At 41.7% G+C, this 20,479-nt stretch overlaps 1 protein-coding gene across 4 annotated transcripts in view; it reads right to left on the reverse strand.

Moving 5' to 3' along the window:
• The window catches only part of LOC306834716 (protein adenylyltransferase SelO-like), a 51,986-nt gene that overhangs the window by 22,392 nt on the left and 9,115 nt on the right, over positions 1-20,479 (reverse strand). The gene's annotated exons all lie outside the window — the stretch shown is intronic.

Here is a 20,479-nt window from a genome sequence, read left to right on the forward strand (position 1 = left end):
TTTGCTCTGTAAGCAGCGGGATAAGGATAAGTCGCGCTTTATCTAATGCAAGACAAGTTAGCTATCAAACATGCACATCTGCAGTGTAAAATAAAAAGTTGAAAGTTTCGTATATTCTGATAAATATTGAGTGTAACTAATGATAACTGGACATCTTCATGTGGTGGTGGCTCTGTGGTTATTTTTCATTTTCGTACTCGATATCGTGTTTGAGCACAAACTCGAAGCAAAGTCACCGCCTCACACGTACGGAGGCTCTTAGGTGATGATTGAGTCTGTATTTATTTTTCATGTAAAAGTCACAGACTAACTTTTAAAGCTTTCAGGATGTCACACTGTTACATTTTGGTTGAAATATCAAAACACAGCGACTCAAGAGAGGAGAACGTTTGGCTTGCAGACAGGTTGCTGTGGCAACGGTTGCTGTGGTAACATTCCATTGGAACTATCACCTTGTTTACGGCCATTTTAACTTCTCATGTTTTTTGTTATTGTTTGATTTGAAAACGTGAATAAGTTTAGCAGGGTAAAATAGAGGAAAGTCTGGAACTCACATCAAAGGTAAACAGAACCTGACGTGTCATCAAAGCAATGATTAGAGTGTATATATGCTGGCTATCAGCTCTTCAGTCATTCGGATTTCAGATTTGTCAGAGGTAACATTGCTGAGACAAGGAGATATCTTCAACTCATAACTAAGGCAGACAACTGAACCTTATCAGAATCAACTGCAACTGTTCACATCAACTTTCCTTTAACACTGATTCAACCAGCCGCTCAAAATGCCCCGACAAAGAAAATCAGAAAAAACGGCTCAGACCTCGAAAAAAGTGGTCATTGGAAAATGCAAACGGCAGGAGGACTTTGTCGATGCATTTGGAGAAGATGTTAAAGACCTGAATACGGAGAAGCAAAGCTGCAAAAAGAAAAAGAGAGAAAGAAAAAAGAGAATCATGGTTTGTGATCAGTTGGAGAAGGAGTTGACAAGAACACAGTCCGAGGAAGAAGTGGATGTGGAGGAACAGCAGGTTTCCAGTGATGACTTTCCTGAGATCACACAACAGAAAGCCGAGGAGATGGAAGCTGTGAAGAACATGCCAAGGGGAGAGGACGATGTCGTCCAAGAACAGCAGGCCGACATCCTTCAGCCAGAGCTCGAGGAGAAAATACAGTCTCTGGAAGACGAAGAAGTGATCTCTGACCTGAGAGCTGAAAAAGACCCCTTGAGTCCACTGGAGAGGCATCTCTTGGGAGAGCAGGAGCTTGTGCTCACCCTCAGGAAAGACTTTGAGAAAGAGGACAAGCAGCTCCAAAAGAAACAGAAACAAAGCAAGGAGAATGTCGCTGCTGAGCTCCGGGTAGAAAGAGAGAAGAACGAGCTTCTTCAAGAAGAAATGGAGAAACTCCAAAATTCTTTCACTGAGCTCAGCCAACGTTATGAGAGAGATGTCGTGACTGTCCAACATCAGGCTGACACCCTGCAAAGTAAACTTGTGAAGGAGGTCCAGTTGAATGAAGACAGGTCGGTGAAGGACCAACAAGTAATCAAGAACTTGAAAGCTGAGCTACAAGCCCTCAATAGAAAGATGGCAAAGGAGAACGAAATCAAGAAGAACAAGGCTTCGGAGGAGGCCATTAGTATCAGAGAGCTTGAGGAGGTAAAAGCTCAGCTCAGTCTCCAGACCTCGCTCAACCTTGAGCTGTCCAATGAACTCAAGGCTGAGAAAGAGCAACGTATGCAGGAGGCCATTTGTACCAGAGAGCTTGAAGAAGTAAAAGCTCAGCTCAGTCTCCAGACCTCGCTGAACCTTGAGCTGTCCAATGAACTCAAGGCTGAGAAGGAGCAACGTATGCAGGAGGCCATTTATGTCGGAGAGCTCGAGGAAGTAAAAGCTCAGCTCAGTCTCCAGACCTCGCTCAACTTTGAGCTTTCCAATGAGCTCAAGGCTGAGAAGGAGAAACGTTTAGAGGAGCATCAGTCTGAGCTGGGCGAGCAGGAGCATCCCTCTTCCGAACTCCAGGCTGAGGTCCCAGAGAAGGCTTCATGGTTCAAGAAGTTCAGACATGCTATTGGACTGAGAAAGCCAAAGTCTTGGAAGAAGAAGAAGGAGACCAGCGCCTAATCCTTCTGACTCCACCTTACCACCCAAAGAACTCCTCTCCTCTCAACACCATCACCATGGGTTTTCCCCGGCTCGCTCCGGTTTGTCCCACAAATAAAATAATTAGAAAAAATAAATATTAATTGAATATTAAGAACTGTATCAGACTAGTTCATAAAAAATCCTGTTGTCAAATGTTGGATGTGCTTTCATGAGATTAATATCAGGAGTAGAAATCTTGTTTTTTGGTTCAGAGTAATGTCAGAGTGACGTGAAGAAAAATGAAATAAGATCTATCAGACCTCCATTTTAAGAATCGGTTTGTCCAGTTGGTTTGTTTTTCATACAAAATTTTCCACCTCAAGGGATTTAAATCTACGAAACATTTTAAATGAGAAATGGTCAAATCAGGAGATATTAAAGAGGAACACAGGAAACAAGTGTTCATATATATTAAGAGGAGAACATCTCACTAAGCAAACATTTGTTGCTCCTGAAACTCAACACTGAAGACATTTCTGTTCGTACCAAATAGGACATGATGCAATCTAAGAAAGTCATGAAGAATCCGTGTTTGCTGAATGAAAAGATCATCGACATATCTTAGATTTTCTTGGTTTCATTTGAAACCTGATTTCTAAAACAATCCTGAATACAATCTGATGTAGCTCAATAACAAGATGCCTCAATGATGCAGCTAAAGGAGCACATACAGATCTCTACGTGTGTTAGCTTTACTACATTAAACAAAAGCAACAGCTTTTAGGACAGTCTTCTGAGTATGTTACTTCAGGAAATAACTGAAGTGGACGCCACGCACTCAATGAAAAGCACTAACAGTACTTTGTCATAAAATACATAAACTCACGTATGAGCTGTAATTAGCTGGGGGGGAAAGACACCAGCTCACCACTCAGAAACGCACCGTGTCAAACTAAAGCTAAAAATGCAGGCAGAGGACGGGTTTCTCTTTTTCTCTCCTTCACAGGTTATGTACATTTATGCTATATACGTTTAAGTCCAATGCTAATGCTATACAGAGCGGAGGGGGGACAGCAGGTGTGTATTGTAACTAATGTCTTGTGTCCTGCCTGTCTGTATATTGCTACTGGATGCCTTGAATTTCCCTCGGGATCAATAAAGTATCTCTCTCTCTCTCTCTCTCTCTCTCTCTATCTCTCTCTCTCTCTCTCTCTCTCTGCAGACACACAAAGTTCTGGTATTCTTCCATCAGATGTGTGTTCGCTTCGTCTTTGTTCTGTAAGCAGCGGGATAAGGATAAGTCGCGCTTTATCTAATGCAAGACAAGTTAGCTATCAAACATGCACATCTGCAGTGTAAAATAAAAAGTTGAAAGTTTTGTATATTCTGATAAATATTGAGTGTAACTAATGTTCACTGGACATCTTCATGTGGTGGTGGCTCTGTGGTTATTTTTCATTTTCGTACTCGATATCGTGTTTGAGCACAAACTCGAAGCAAAGTCACCGCCTCACACGTACGGAGGCTCTTAGGTGATGATTGAGTCTGTATTTATTTTTCATGTAAAAGTCACAGACTAACTTTTAAAGCTTTCAGGATGTCACACTGCTACATTTTGGTTGAAATATCAAAACACAGCGACTCAAGAGAGGAGAACGTTTGGCTTGCAGACAGGTTGCTGTGGCAACGGTTGCTGTGGTAACATTCCATTGGAACTATCACCTTGTTTACGGCCATTTTAAATTCTCATGTTTTTTGTTATTGTTTGATTTGAAAACGTGAATAAGTTTAGCAGGGTAAAATAGAGGAAAGTTTGGAACTCACATCAAAGGGAAACAGAACCTGACGTGTCATCAAAGCAATGATTAGAGTATATATATGCTGGCTATCAGCTCTTCAGTCATTCGGATTTCAGATTTGTCAGAGGTAACATTGCTGAGACAAGGAGATATCTTCAACTCATAACTAAGGCAGACAACTGAACCTTATCAGAATCAACTGCAACTGTTCACATCAACTTTCCTTTAACACTGATTCAACCAGCCGGTCAAAATGCCCCGACAAAGAAAATCAGAAAAAACGGCTCAGACCTCGAAAAAAGTGGTCATTGGAAAATGCAAACGGCAGCAGGACTTTGTCGATACATTTGGAGAAGATGTTAAAGACCTGAATACGGAGAAGGAAAGCTGCAAAAAGAAAAAGAGAGAAAGAAAAAAGAGAATCATGGTTTGTGATCAGTTGGAGAAGGAGTTGACAAGAACACAATCCGAGGAAGAAGTGGATGTGGAGGAACAGCAGGTTTCCAGTGATGACTTTCCTGAAATCACACAACAGAAAGCCGAGGAGATGGAAGCTGTGAAGAATATGCCAAGGGGAGAGGACGATGTCGTCCAAGAACAGCAGGCCGACATCCTTCAGCCAGAGCTCGAGGAGAAAATACAGTCTCTGGAAGACGAAGAAGTGATCTCTGACCTGAGAGCTGAAAAAGACCCCTTGAGTCCACTGGAGAGGCATCTCTTGGAAGAGCAGGAGCTTGTGCTCACCCTCAGGAAAGACTTTGAGAAAGAGGACAAGCAGCTCCAAAAGAAACAGAAACAAAGCAAGGAGAATGTCGCTGCTGAGCTCCGGGTAGAAAGAGAGAAGAACGAGCTTCTTCAAGAAGAAATGGAGAAACTCCACAATTCTTTCACTGAGCTCAGCCAACGTTATGAGAGAGATGTCGTGACTGTCCAACATCAGGCTGACACCCTGCAAAGTAAACTTGTGAAGGAGGTCCAGTCGAATGAAGACAGGTCGGTGAAGGACCAACATGTTATCAAGAACTTGAAAGCTGAGCTACAAGCCCTCAATAGAAAGATGGCAAAGGAGAACGAAATCAAGAAGAACAAGGCTTCGGAGGAGGCCATTAGTATCAGAGAGCTTGAAGAAGTAAAAGCTCAGCTCAGTCTCCAGACCTCGCTGAACCTTGAGCTGTCCAATGAGCTCAAGGCTGAGAAAGAGAAACGTATGGAGGAGGCCATTTATGTCGGAGAGCTTGAGGAAGTAAAAGCTCAGCTCAGTCTCCAGACCTCGTTCAACTTTGAGCTGTCCAATGAGCTCAAGGCTGAGAAGGAGAAACGTTTAGAGGAGCATCAGACTGAGCTGGGCGAGCAGGAGCATCCCTCTTCCGAACTCCAGGCTGAGGTCCCAGAGAAGGCTTCATGGTTCAAGAAGTTCAGACATGCTATTGGACTGAGAAAGCCAAAGTCTTGGAAGAAGAAGAAGGAGACCAGCGCCTAATCCTTCTGACTCCACCATACCACCCAAAGAACTCCTCTCCTTTCAACACCATCACCGTGGGTTTTCCCCGGCTCGCTCCGGTTTGTCCCACAAATAAAATAATTAGAAAAAATAAATATTAATTGAATATTAAGAACTGTATCAGACTAGTTTAAAAAAAATCATGTTGTCAAATGTTGGATGTGCTTTCATGAGATTAATATCAGGAGTAGAAATCTTGTTTTTTGGTTCAGAGTAATGTCAGAGTGACATGAAGAAAAATGAAATAAGATCTATCAGACCTCCATTTGAAGAATCGGGTTGTCCAGTTGGTTTGTTTTTCATACAAAATTTTCCACCTCAAGGGATTTAAATCTACGAAACATTTTAAATGAGAAATGGTCAAATCAGGAGATATTAAAGAGGAAAACAGGAAACAAGTGTTCATATATATTAAGAGGAGAACATCTCACTAAGCAAACATTTGTTGGTCCTGAAACTCAACACTGAAGACATTTCTGTTCGTACCAAATAGGACATGATGCAATCTAAGAAAGTCATGAAGAATCCGTGTTTGCTGAATGAAAAGATCATCGACATATCTTAGATTTTCTTGGTTTCATTTGAAACCTGATTTCTAAAACAATCCTGAATACAATCTGATGTAGCTCAATAACAAGATGCCTCAATGATGCAGCTAAAGGAGCACATACAGAGCTCTACGTGTGTTAGCTTTACTACATTAAACAAAATCAGCAGCTTTTAGGACAGTCTTCTGAGTATGTTACTTCAGGAAATAACTGAAGTGGACGCCACGCAGGCAATGAAAAGCATTCACAGTACTTTGTCATAAAATACATAAACTCACGTATGAGCTGTAATTAGCTGGGGGGGAAAGACACCAGCTCACCACTCAGAAACGCACCGTGTCAAACAAAAGCTAAAAATGCAGGCAGAGGACGGGTTTCTCTTTTTCTCTCCTTCACAGGTTATGTACATTTATGCTATATAAGTTTAAGTCCAATGCTAATGCTAACTGCACAGGTTTAATCTGTAATTAGGTTTACTCTTACTCACATAGGGGGCTCCTAAATCTTGTTTGGGGATTATTGTGTACAGAGGGGAGGGGGACAGCAGGTGTGTATTGTAACTAATGTCTTGTGTCCTGCCTGTCTGTATACTGCTACTGGATGCCTTGAATTTCCCTCGGGATCAATAAAGCATCTATCTATCTATCTATCTATCTATCTATCTATCTATCTATCTCTGCAGACACAAAGTTCTGGTATTCTTCCATCAGATGTGTGTTCGCTTCGTCTTTGTTCTGTAAGCAGCGGGATAAGGATAAGTCGCGCTTTATCTAATGCAAGACAAGTTAGCTATCAAACATGCACATCTGCAGTGTAAAATAAAAAGTTGAAAGTTTCGTATATTCTGATAAATATTGAGTGTAACTAATGTTCACTGGACATCTTCATGTGGTGGTGGCTCTGTGGTTATTTTTCATTTTCGTACTCGATATCGTGTTTGAGCACAAACTCGAAGCAAAGTCACCGCCTCACACGTACGGAGGCTCTTAGGTGATGATTGAGTCTGTATTTATTTTTCATGTAAAAGTCACAGACTAACTTTTAAAGCTTTCAGGATGTCACACTGCTACATTTTGGTTGAAATATCAAAACACAGCGACTCAAGAGAGGAGAACGTTTGGCTTGCAGACAGGTTGCTGTGGCAACGGTTGCTGTGGTAACATTCCATTGGAACTATCACCTTGTTTACGGCCATTTTAAATTCTCATGTTTTTTGTTATTGTTTGATTTGAAAACGTGAATAAGTTTAGCAGGGTAAAATAGAGGAAAGTCTGGAACTCACATCAAAGGTAAACAGAACCTGACGTGTCATCAAAGCAATGATTAGAGTATATATATGCTGGCTATCAGCTCTTCAGTCATTCGGATTTCAGATTTGTCAGAGGTAACATTGCTGAGACAAGGAGATATCTTCAACTCATAACTAAGGCAGACAACTGAACCTTATCAGAATCAACTGCAACTGTTCACATCAGCTTTCCTTTAACACTGATTCAACCAGCCGCTCAAAATGCCCCGACAAAGAAAATCAGAAAAAACGGCTCAGACCTCGAAAAAAGTGGTCATTGGAAAATGCAAACGGCAGCAGGACTTTGTCGATACATTTGGAGAAGATGTTAAAGACCTGAATACGGAGAAGGAAAGCTGCAAAAAGAAAAAGAGAGAAAGAAAAAAGAGAATCATGGTTTGTGATCAGTTGGAGAAGGAGTTGACAAGAACACAATCCGAGGAAGAAGTGGATGTGGAGGAACAGCAGGTTTCCAGTGATGACTTTCCTGAAATCACACAACAGAAAGCCGAGGAGATGGAAGCTGTGAAGAATATGCCAAGGGGAGAGGACGATGTCGTCCAAGAACAGCAGGCCGACATCCTTCAGCCAGAGCTCGAGGAGAAAATACAGTCTCTGGAAGACGAAGAAGTGATCTCTGACCTGAGAGCTGAAAAAGACCCCTTGAGTCCACTGGAGAGGCATCTCTTGGAAGAGCAGGAGCTTGTGCTCACCCTCAGGAAAGACTTTGAGAAAGAGGACAAGCAGCTCCAAAAGAAACAGAAACAAAGCAAGGAGAATGTCGCTGCTGAGCTCCGGGTAGAAAGAGAGAAGAACGAGCTTCTTCAAGAAGAAATGGAGAAACTCCACAATTCTTTCACTGAGCTCAGCCAACGTTATGAGAGAGATGTCGTGACTGTCCAACATCAGGCTGACACCCTGCAAAGTAAACTTGTGAAGGAGGTCCAGTCGAATGAAGACAGGTCGGTGAAGGACCAACATGTTATCAAGAACTTGAAAGCTGAGCTACAAGCCCTCAATAGAAAGATGGCAAAGGAGAACGAAATCAAGAAGAACAAGGCTTCGGAGGAGGCCATTAGTATCAGAGAGCTTGAAGAAGTAAAAGCTCAGCTCAGTCTCCAGACCTCGCTGAACCTTGAGCTGTCCAATGAGCTCAAGGCTGAGAAAGAGAAACGTATGGAGGAGGCCATTTATGTCGGAGAGCTTGAGGAAGTAAAAGCTCAGCTCAGTCTCCAGACCTCGTTCAACTTTGAGCTGTCCAATGAGCTCAAGGCTGAGAAGGAGAAACGTTTAGAGGAGCATCAGACTGAGCTGGGCGAGCAGGAGCATCCCTCTTCCGAACTCCAGGCTGAGGTCCCAGAGAAGGCTTCATGGTTCAAGAAGTTCAGACATGCTATTGGACTGAGAAAGCCAAAGTCTTGGAAGAAGAAGAAGGAGACCAGCGCCTAATCCTTCTGACTCCACCATACCACCCAAAGAACTCCTCTCCTTTCAACACCATCACCGTGGGTTTTCCCCGGCTCGCTCCGGTTTGTCCCACAAATAAAATAATTAGAAAAAATAAATATTAATTGAATATTAAGAACTGTATCAGACTAGTTTAAAAAAAATCATGTTGTCAAATGTTGGATGTGCTTTCATGAGATTAATATCAGGAGTAGAAATCTTGTTTTTTGGTTCAGAGTAATGTCAGAGTGACATGAAGAAAAATGAAATAAGATCTATCAGACCTCCATTTGAAGAATCGGGTTGTCCAGTTGGTTTGTTTTTCATACAAAATTTTCCACCTCAAGGGATTTAAATCTACGAAACATTTTAAATGAGAAATGGTCAAATCAGGAGATATTAAAGAGGAAAACAGGAAACAAGTGTTCATATATATTAAGAGGAGAACATCTCACTAAGCAAACATTTGTTGGTCCTGAAACTCAACACTGAAGACATTTCTGTTCGTACCAAATAGGACATGATGCAATCTAAGAAAGTCATGAAGAATCCGTGTTTGCTGAATGAAAAGATCATCGACATATCTTAGATTTTCTTGGTTTCATTTGAAACCTGATTTCTAAAACAATCCTGAATACAATCTGATGTAGCTCAATAACAAGATGCCTCAATGATGCAGCTAAAGGAGCACATACAGAGCTCTACGTGTGTTAGCTTTACTACATTAAACAAAATCAGCAGCTTTTAGGACAGTCTTCTGAGTATGTTACTTCAGGAAATAACTGAAGTGGACGCCACGCAGGCAATGAAAAGCATTCACAGTACTTTGTCATAAAATACATAAACTCACGTATGAGCTGTAATTAGCTGGGGGGGAAAGACACCAGCTCACCACTCAGAAACGCACCGTGTCAAACAAAAGCTAAAAATGCAGGCAGAGGACGGGTTTCTCTTTTTCTCTCCTTCACAGGTTATGTACATTTATGCTATATAAGTTTAAGTCCAATGCTAATGCTAACTGCACAGGTTTAATCTGTAATTAGGTTTACTCTTACTCACATAGGGGGCTCCTAAATCTTGTTTGGGGATTATTGTGTACAGAGGGGAGGGGGACAGCAGGTGTGTATTGTAACTAATGTCTTGTGTCCTGCCTGTCTGTATACTGCTACTGGATGCCTTGAATTTCCCTCGGGATCAATAAAGCATCTATCTATCTATCTATCTATCTATCTATCTATCTATCTATCTATCTCTGCAGACACAAAGTTCTGGTATTCTTCCATCAGATGTGTGTTCGCTTCGTCTTTGTTCTGTAAGCAGCGGGATAAGGATAAGTCGCGCTTTATCTAATGCAAGACAAGTTAGCTATCAAACATGCACATCTGCAGTGTAAAATAAAAAGTTGAAAGTTTCGTATATTCTGATAAATATTGAGTGTAACTAATGTTCACTGGACATCTTCATGTGGTGGTGGCTCTGTGGTTATTTTTCATTTTCGTACTCGATATCGTGTTTGAGCACAAACTCGAAGCAAAGTCACCGCCTCACACGTACGGAGGCTCTTAGGTGATGATTGAGTCTGTATTTATTTTTCATGTAAAAGTCACAGACTAACTTTTAAAGCTTTCAGGATGTCACACTGCTACATTTTGGTTGAAATATCAAAACACAGCGACTCAAGAGAGGAGAACGTTTGGCTTGCAGACAGGTTGCTGTGGCAACGGTTGCTGTGGTAACATTCCATTGGAACTATCACCTTGTTTACGGCCATTTTAAATTCTCATGTTTTTTGTTATTGTTTGATTTGAAAACGTGAATAAGTTTAGCAGGGTAAAATAGAGGAAAGTCTGGAACTCACATCAAAGGTAAACAGAACCTGACGTGTCATCAAAGCAATGATTAGAGTATATATATGCTGGCTATCAGCTCTTCAGTCATTCGGATTTCAGATTTGTCAGAGGTAACATTGCTGAGACAAGGAGATATCTTCAACTCATAACTAAGGCAGACAACTGAACCTTATCAGAATCAACTGCAACTGTTCACATCAGCTTTCCTTTAACACTGATTCAACCAGCCGCTCAAAATGCCCCGACAAAGAAAATCAGAAAAAACGGCTCAGACCTCGAAAAAAGTGGTCATTGGAAAATGCAAACGGCAGGAGGACTTTGTCGATGCATTTGGAGAAGATGTTAAAGACCTGAATACGGAGAAGGAAAGCTGCAAAAAGAAAAAGAGAGAAAGAAAAAAGAGAATCATGGTTTGTGATCAGTTGGAGAAGGAGTTGACAAGAACACAATCCGAGGAAGAAGTGGATGTGGAGGAACAGCAGGTTTCCAGTGATGACTTTCCTGAAATCACACAACAGAAAGCCGAGGAGATGGAAGCTGTGAAGAATATGCCAAGGGGAGAGGACGATGTCGTCCAAGAACAGCAGGCCGACATCCTTCAGCCAGAGCTCGAGGAGAAAATACAGTCTCTGGAAGACGAAGAAGTGATCTCTGACCTGAGAGCTGAAAAAGACCCCTTGAGTCCACTGGAGAGGCATCTCTTGGAAGAGCAGGAGCTTGTGCTCACCCTCAGGAAAGACTTTGAGAAAGAGGACAAGCAGCTCGAACAGACACAGAAACAAAGCAAGGAGAATTTCGCTGCTGAGCTCCGGGTAGAAAGAGAGAAGAACGAGCTTCTTCAAGAAGAAATGGAGAAACTCCACAATTCTTTCACTGAGCTCAGCCAACGTTATGAGAGAGATGTCGTGACTGTCCAACATCAGGCTGACACCCTGCAAAGTAAACTTGTGAAGGAGGTCCAGTCGAATGAAGACAGGTCGGTGAAGGACCAACATGTTATCAAGAACTTGAAAGCTGAGCTACAAGCCCTCAATAGAAAGATGGCAAAGGAGAACGAAATCAAGAAGAACAAGGCTTCGGAGGAGGCCATTTGTACCAGAGAGCTTGAAGAAGTAAAAGCTCAGCTCAGTCTCCAGGCCTCGCTCAACTTTGAGCTTTCCAATGAGCTCAAGGCTGAGAAGGAGAAACGTTTAGAGGAGCATCAGACTGAGCTGGGCGAGCAGGAGCATCCCTCTTCCGAACTCCAGGCTGAGGTCCCAGAGAAGGCTTCATGGTTCAAGAAGTTCAGACATGCTATTGGACTGAGAAAGCCAAAGTCTTGGAAGAAGAAGAAGGAGACCAGCGCCTAATCCTTCTGACTCCACCTTACCACCCAAAGAACTCCTCTCCTCTCAACACCATCACCGTGGGTTTTCCCCGGCTCGCTCCGGTTTGTCCCACAAATAAAATAATTGGAAAAAATAAATATTAATTGAATATTAAGAACTGTATCAGACTAGTTTATAAAAAATCCTTTTGGCAAATGTTGGATGTGCTTTCATGAGATTAATATCAGGAGTAGAAATCTTGTTTTTTGGTTCAGAGTAATGTCAGAGTGACATGAAGAAAAATGAAATAAGAAGATCTATCAGACCTCCATTTGAAGAATCGGTTTGTCCAGTTGGTTTGTTTTTCATACAAAATTTTCCACCTCAAGGGATTTAAATCTACGAAACATTTGAAATGAGAAATGGTCAAATCAGGAAATATTAAAGAGGAAAACAGGAAACAAGTGTTCATATATATTAAGAGGAGAACATCTCACTAAGCAAACATTTGTTGGTCCTGAAACTCAACACTGAAGACATTTCTGTTCGTACCAAATAGGACATGATGCAATCTAAAAAAGTCATGAAGAATCCGTGTTTGCTGAATGAAAAGATCATCGACATATCTTAGATTTTCTTGGTTTCATTTGAAACCTGATTTCTAAAACAATCCTGAATACAATCTGATGTAGCTTAATAACAAGATGCCTCAATGATGCAGCTAAAGGAGCACATACAGATCTCTACGTGTGTTAGCTTTACTACATTAAACAAAAGCAACAGCTTTTAGGACAGTCTTCTGAGCATGTTATTTCAGGAAACTCAAGAAATAACTGAAGTGGACGCCACGCAGGCAATGAAAAGCACTAACAGTACTTTGTCATAAAATACGTAAACTCACGTATGAGCTGTAATTAGCTGGGGGGGAAAGACACCAGCTCACCACTCAGAAACGCACCGTGTCAAACTAAAGCTAAAAATGCAGGCAGAGGACGGGTTTCTCTTTTTCTCTCCTTCACAGGTTATGTACATTTATGCTATATAAGTCTAAGTCCAATGCTAATGCTAACTACACAGGTTTAATCTATAATTAGGTTTACTCTTAGGGGGCTCCTAAATTTTGTTTGGGGATGATTGTATACAGAGGGGAGGGGGACAGCAGGTGTGTATTGTAACTAATGTCTTGTGTCCTGCCTGTCTGTATACTGATACTGGATGCCTTGAATTTCCCTCAGGATCAATAAAGCATCTATCTATCTATCTATCTATCTATCTATCTATCTCTGCAGACACACAAAATTCTGGTATTCTTCCATCAGATGTGTGTTCGCTTCGTCTTTGTTCTGTAAGCAGCGGGATAAGGATAAGTCGCACTTTTTCTAATGCAAGACAAGTTAGCTATCAAACATGCACATCTGCAGTGTAAAATAAAAAGTTGAAAGTTTTGTATATTCTGATAAATATTGAGTGTAACTAATGATAACTGGACATCTTCATGTGGTGGTTACTCTGGGGTTATTTTTCATTTTCGTACTCGATATCGTGTTTGAGCACAAACTCGAAGCAAAGTCACCGCCTCACACGTACGGAGGCTCTTAGGTGATGATTGAGTCTGTATTTATTTTTCATGGAAAAGTCACAGACTAACTTTTAAAGCTTTCAGGATGTCACACTGTTACATTTTGGTTGAAATATCAAAACACAGCGACTCAAGAGAGGAGAACGTTTGGCTTGCAGACAGGTTGCTGTGGCAACGGTTGCTGTGGTAACATTCCATTGGAACTATCACCTTGTTTACGGCCATTTTAAATTCTCATGTAATTTGTTATTGTTTGATTTGAAAACGTGAATAAGTTTAGCAGGGTAAAATAGAGGAAAGTTTGGAACTCACATCAAAGGGAAACAGAACCTGACCGTGTCATCAAAGCAATGATTAGAGTATATATATGCTGGCTATCAGCTCTTCAGTCATTCGGATTTCAGATTTGTCAGAGGTAACATTGCTGAGACAAGGAGATATCTTCAACTCATAACTAAGGCAGACCACTGAACCTTATCAGAATCAACTGCAACTGTTCACATCAGCTTTCCTTTAACACTGATTCAACCAGCCGGTCAAAATGCCCCGACAAAGAAAATCAGAAAAAACGGCTCAGACCTCGAAAAAAGTGGTCATTGGAAAATGCAAACGGCAGCAGGACTTTGTCGATACATTTGGAGAAGATGTTAAAGACCTGAATACGGAGAAGGAAAGCTGCAAAAAGAAAAAGAGAGAAAGAAAAAAGAGAATCATGGTTTGTGATCAGTTGGAGAAGGAGTTGACAAGAACACAATCCGAGGAAGAAGTGGATGTGGAGGAACAGCAGGTTTCCAGTGATGACTTTCCTGAAATCACACAACAGAAAGCCGAGGAGATGGAAGCTGTGAAGAACATGCCAAGGGGAGAGGACGATGTCGTCCAAGAACAGCAGGCCGACATCCTTCAGCCAGAGCTCGAGGAGAAAATACAGTCTCTGGAAGACGAAGAAGTGATCTCTGACCTGAGAGCTGAAAAAGACCCCTTGAGTCCACTGGAGAGGCATCTCTTGGAAGAGCAGGAGCTTGTGCTCACCCTCAGGAAAGACTTTGAGAAAGAGGACAAGCAGCTCCAAAAGACACAGAAACAAAGCAAGGAGAATGTCGCTGCTGAGCTCCGGGTAGAAAGAGAGAAGAACGAGCTTCTTCAAGAAGAAATGGAGAAACTCCACAATTCTTTCACTGAGCTCAGCCAACGTTATGAGAGAGATGTCGTGACTGTCCAACATCAGGCTGACACCCTGCAAAGTAAACTTGTGAAGGAGGTCCAGTCGAATGAAGACAGGTCGGTGAAGGACCAACATGTTATCAAGAACTTGAAAGCTGAGCTACAAGCCCTCAATAGAAAGATGGCAAAGGAGAACGAAATCAAGAAGAACAAGGCTTCGGAGGAGGCCATTAGTATCAGAGAGCTTGAAGAAGTAAAAGCTCAGCTCAGTCTCCAGACCTCGCTGAACCTTGAGCTGTCCAATGAGCTCAAGGCTGAGAAAGAGAAACGTATGGAGGAGGCCATTTATGTCGGAGAGCTTGAGGAAGTAAAAGCTCAGCTCAGTCTCCAGACCTCGTTCAACTTTGAGCTGTCCAATGAGCTCAAGGCTGAGAAGGAGAAACGTTTAGAGGAGCATCAGTCTGAGCTGGGCGAGCAGGAGCATCCCTCTTCCGAACTCCAGGCTGAGGTCCCAGAGAAGGCTTCATGGTTCAAGAAGTTCAGACATGCTATTGGACTGAGAAAGCCAAAGTCTTGGAAGAAGAAGAAGGAGACCAGCGCCTAATCCTTCTGACTCCACCTTACCACCCAAAGAACTCCTCTCCTTTCAACACCATCACCGTGGGTTTTCCCCGGCTCGCTCCGGTTTGTCCCACAAATAAAATAATTGGAAAAAATAAATATTAATTGAATATTAAGAACTGTATCAGACTAGTTCATAAAAAATCATGTTGTCAAATGTTGGATGTGCTTTCATGAGATTAATATCAGGAGTAGAAATCTTGTTTTTTGGTTCAGAGTAATGTCAGAGTGACGTGAAGAAAAATGAAATAAGATCTATCAGACCTCCAGTTTAAGAATCGGTTTGTCCAGTTGGTTTGTTTTTCATACAAAATTTTCCACCTCAAGGGATTTAAATCTACGAAACATTTTAAATGAGAAATGGTCAAATCAGGAGATATTACAGAGGAAAACAGGAAACAAGTGTTCATATATATTACGAGGAGAACATCTCACTAAGCAAACATTTGTTGGTCCTGAAACTCAACACTGAAGACATTTCTGTTCGTACCAAATAGGACATGATGCAATCTAAGAGAGTCATGAAGAATCCGTGTTTGCTGAATGAAAAGATCATCGACATATCTTAGATTTTCTTGGTTTCATTTGAAACCTGATTTCTAAAACAATCCTGAATACAATCTGATGTAGCTTAATAACAAGATGCCTCAATGATGCAGCTAAAGGAGCACATACAGAGCTCTACGTGTGTTAGCTTTACTACATTAAACAAAAGCAACAGCTTTTAGGACAGTCTTCTGAGTATGTTACTTCAGGAAATAACTGAAGTGGACGCCACGCAGGCAATGAAAAGCACTCACAGTACTTTGTCATAAAATACATAAACTCACGTATGAGCTGTAATTAGCTGGGGGGGGGAAGACACCAGCTCACCACTCAGAAACGCACCGTGTCAAACAAAAGCTAAAAATGCAGGCAGAGGACGGGTTTCTCTTTTTCTCTCCTTCACAGGTTATGTACATTTATGCTAATGCTAACTGCACAGGTTTAATCTGTAATTAGGTTTACTCTTACTCACATAGGGGGCTCCTAAATCTTGTTTGGGGATTATTGTGTACAGAGGGGAGGGGGACAGCAGGTGTGTATTGTAACTAATGTCTTGTGTCCTGCCTGTCTGTATACTGCTACTGGATGCCTTGAATTTCCCTTGGGATCAATAAAGTATCTATCTATCTATCTATCTATCTATCTATCTATCTATCTATCTATCTATCTATCTATCTATCTATCTATCTATCTATCTATCTATCTCTGCAGACACACAAAGTTCTGGTATTCTTCCATCAGATGTGTGTTCGCTTCGTCTTTGTTCTGTAAGCAGCGGGATAAGGATAAGTCGCGCTTTATCTAATGCAAGACAAGTTAGCTATCAAACATGCACATCTGCAGTGTAAAACAAAAAGTTGAAAGTTTTGTATATTCTGATAAATATTGAGTGTAACTAATGATAACTGGACATCTTCATGTGGTGGTGGCTCTGTGGTTATTTTTCATTTTCGTACTCGATATCGTGTTTGAGCACAAACTCGAAGCAAAGTCACCGCCTCACACGTACGGAGGCTCTTAGGTGATGATTGAGTCTGTATTTATTTTTCATGGAAAAGTCACAGACTAACTTTTAAAGCTTTCAGGATGTCACACTGCTACATTTTGGTTGAAATATCAAAACACAGCGACCCAAGAGAGGAGAATGTTTGGCTTGCAGACAGGTTGCTATGGCAACGGTTGCTGTGGTAACATTCCATTGGAACTCTCACCTTGTTTACGGCCATTTTAAATTCTCATGTAATTTGTTATTGTTTGATTTGAAAACGTGAATAAGTTTAGCAGGGTAAAATAGAGGAAAGTTTGGAACTCACATCAAAGGTAAACAGAACCTGACGTGTCATCAAAGCAATGATTAGAGTATATATATGCTGGCTATCAGCTCTTCAGTCATTCGGATTTCAGATTTGTCAGAGGTAACATTGCTGAGACAAGGAGATATCTTCAACTCATAACTAAGGCAGACAACTGAACCTTATCAGAATCAACTGCAACTGTTCACATCAGCTTTCCTTTAACACTGATTCAACCAGCCGCTCAAAATGCCCCGACAAAGAAAATCAGAAAAAACGGCTCAGACCTCGAAAAAAGTGGTCATTGGAAAATGCAAACGGCAGGAGGACTTTGTCGATACATTTGGAGAAGATGTTAAAGACCTGAATACGGAGAAGCAAAGCTGCAAAAAGAAAAAGAGAGAAAGAAAAAAGAGAATCATGGTTTGTGATCAGTTGGAGAAGGAGTTGACAAGAACACAGTCCGAGGAAGAAGTGGATGTGGATGAACAGCAGGTTTCCAGTGATGACTTTCCTGAAATCACACAACAGAAAGCCGAAGAGATGGAAGCTGTGAAGAACATGCCAAGGAGAGAGGACGATGTCGTCCAAGAACAGCAGGCCGACATCCTTCAGCCAGAGCTCGAGGAGAAAATACAGTCTCTGGAAGACGAAGAAGTGATCTCTGACCTGAGAGCTGAAAAAGACCCCTTGAGTCCACCAGAGAGACATCTCTTGGGAGAGCAGGAGCTTGTGCTCACCCTCAGGAAAGACTTTGAGAAAGAGGACAAGCAGCTCAAACAGAAACAAAGCAAGGAGAATGTCGCTGCTGAGCTCCGGGTAGAAAGAGAGAAGAACGAGCTTCTTCAAGAAGAAATTGAGAAACTCCACAATTCTTTCACTGAGCTCAGCCAACGTTATGAGAGAGATGTCGTGACTGTCCAACATCAGGCTGACACCCTGCAAAGTAAACTTGTGAAGGAGGTCCAGTCGAATGAAGACAGGTCGGTGAAGGACCAACATGTTATCAAGAACTTGAAAGCTGAGCTACAAGCCCTCAATAGAAAGATGGCAAAGGAGAACGAAATCAAGAAGAACAAGGCTTCGGAGGAGGCCATTAGTATCAGAGAGCTTGAGGAAGCAAAAGCTCAGCTCAGTCTCCAGACCTCGCTCAACCTTGAGCTTTCCAATGAACTCAAGGCTGAGAAAGAGAAACGTATGCAGGAGGCCATTTGTACCAGAGAGCTTGAGGAAGTAAAAGCTCAGCTCAGTCTCCAGACCTCGCTGAACCTTGAGCTTTCCAATGAACTCAAGGCTGAGAAAGAGAAACGTATACAGGAGGCCATTTGTACCAGAGAGCTTGAGGAAGTAAAAGCTCAGCTCAGTCTCCAGACCTCGCTGAACCTTGAGCTTTCCAATGAACTAAAGGCTGAGAAGGAGCAACGTATGCAGGAGGCCATTTGTACCAGAGAGCTTGAAGAAGTAAAAGCTCAGCTCAGTCTCCAGACCTCGCTCAACCTTGAGCTGTCCAATGAACTCAAGGCTGAGAAGGAGAAACGTTTAGAGGAGGCCATTTATGTCGGAGAGATTGAGGAAGTAAAAGCTCAGCTCAGTCTCCAGGCCTCGCTCAACTTTGAGCTTTCCAATGAGCTCAAGGCTGAGAAGGAGAAACGTTTAGAGGAGCATCAGACTGAGCTGGGCGAGCAGGAGCATCCCTCTTCCGAACTCCAGGCTGAGGTCCCAGAGAAGGCTTCATGGTTCAAGAAGTTCAGACATGCTATTGGACTGAGAAAGCCAAAGTCTTGGAAGAAGAAGAAGGAGACCAGCGCCTAATTCTTCTGACTCCACCTTACCACCCAAAGAACTCCTCTCCTCTCAACACCATCACCGTGGGTTTTCCCCGGCTCGCTCCGGTTTGTCCCACAAATAAAATAATTAGAAAAAATAAATATTAATAGAATATTAAGAACTGTATCAGACTAGTTCATAAAAAATCCTGTTGTCAAATGTTGGATGTGCTTTCATGAGATTAATATCAGGAGTAGAAATCTTGTTTTTTGGTTCAGAGTAATGTCAGAGTGACATGAAGAAAAAAGAAATAAGATCTATCAGACCTCCAGTTTAAGAAGCGGTTTGTCCAGTTGGTTTGTTTTTCATACAAAATTTTCCACCTCAAGGGATTTAAATCTACGAAACATTTTAAATGAGAAATGGTCAAATCAGGAGATATTACAGAGGAAAACAGGAAACAAGTGTTTATATATATTAAGAGGAGAACATCTCACTAAGCAAACATTTGTTGGTCCTGAAACTCAACACTGAAGACATTTCTGTTCGTACCAAATAGGACATGATGCAATCTAAAAAAGTCATGAAGAATCCGTGTTTGCTGAATGAAAAGATCATCGACATATCTTAGATTTTCTTGGTTTCATTTGAAACCTAATTTCTAAAACAATCCTGAATACAATCTGATGTAGCTTAATAACAAGATGCCTCAATGATGCAGCTAAAGGAGCACATACAGAGCTCTACGTGCGTTAGCTTTACTACATTAACCAAAACAAACAGCTTTTAGGACAGTCTTCTGAGTATGTTACTTCAGGAAATAACTGAAGTGGACGCCACGCAGGCAATGAAAAGCACTCACAGTACTTTGTCATAAAATACATAAACTCACGTATGAGCTGTAATTAGCTGGGGGGGGGAAAGACACCAGCTCACCACTCAGAAACGCACCGTGTCAAACAAAAGCTAAAAATGCAGGCAGAGGACGGGTTTCTCTTTTTCTCTCCTTCACAGGTTATGTACATTTATGCTAATGCTAACTGCACAGGTTTAATCTGTAATTAGGTTTACTCTTACTCACATAGGGGGCTCCTAAATCTTGTTTGGGGATTATTGTGTACAGAGGGGAGGGGGACAGCAGGTGTGTATTGTAACTAATGTCTTGTGTCCTGCCTGTCTGTATACTGCTACTGGATGCCTTGAATTTCCCTCGGGATCAATAAAGTATCCATCCATCTCTGCAGACACACAAAGTTCTGGTATTCTTCCATCAGATGTGTGTTCGCTTCGTCTTTGTTCTGTAAGCAGCGGGATAAGGATAAGTCGCGCTTTATCTAATGCAAGACAAGTTAGCTATCAAACATGCACATCTGCAGTGTAAAATAAAAAGTTTCAAGTTTTGTATATTCTGATAAATATTGAGTGTAACTAATGATAACTGGACATCTTCATGTGGTGGTGGCTCTGTGGTTATTTTTCATTTTCGTACTCGATATCGTGTTTGAGCACAAACTCGAAGCAAAGTCACCGCCTCACACGTACGGAGGCTCTTAGGTGATGATTGAGTCTGTATTTATTTTTCATGTAAAAGTCACAGACTAACTTTTAAAGCTTTCAGGATGTCACACTGTTACATTTTGGTTGAAATATCAAAACACAGCGACTCAAGAGAGGAGAACGTTTGGCT

Source organism: Symphodus melops (assembly GCF_947650265.1).
Source record: "Symphodus melops genome assembly, chromosome: 14".
Taxonomy (NCBI): domain Eukaryota; kingdom Metazoa; phylum Chordata; class Actinopteri; order Labriformes; family Labridae; genus Symphodus; species Symphodus melops.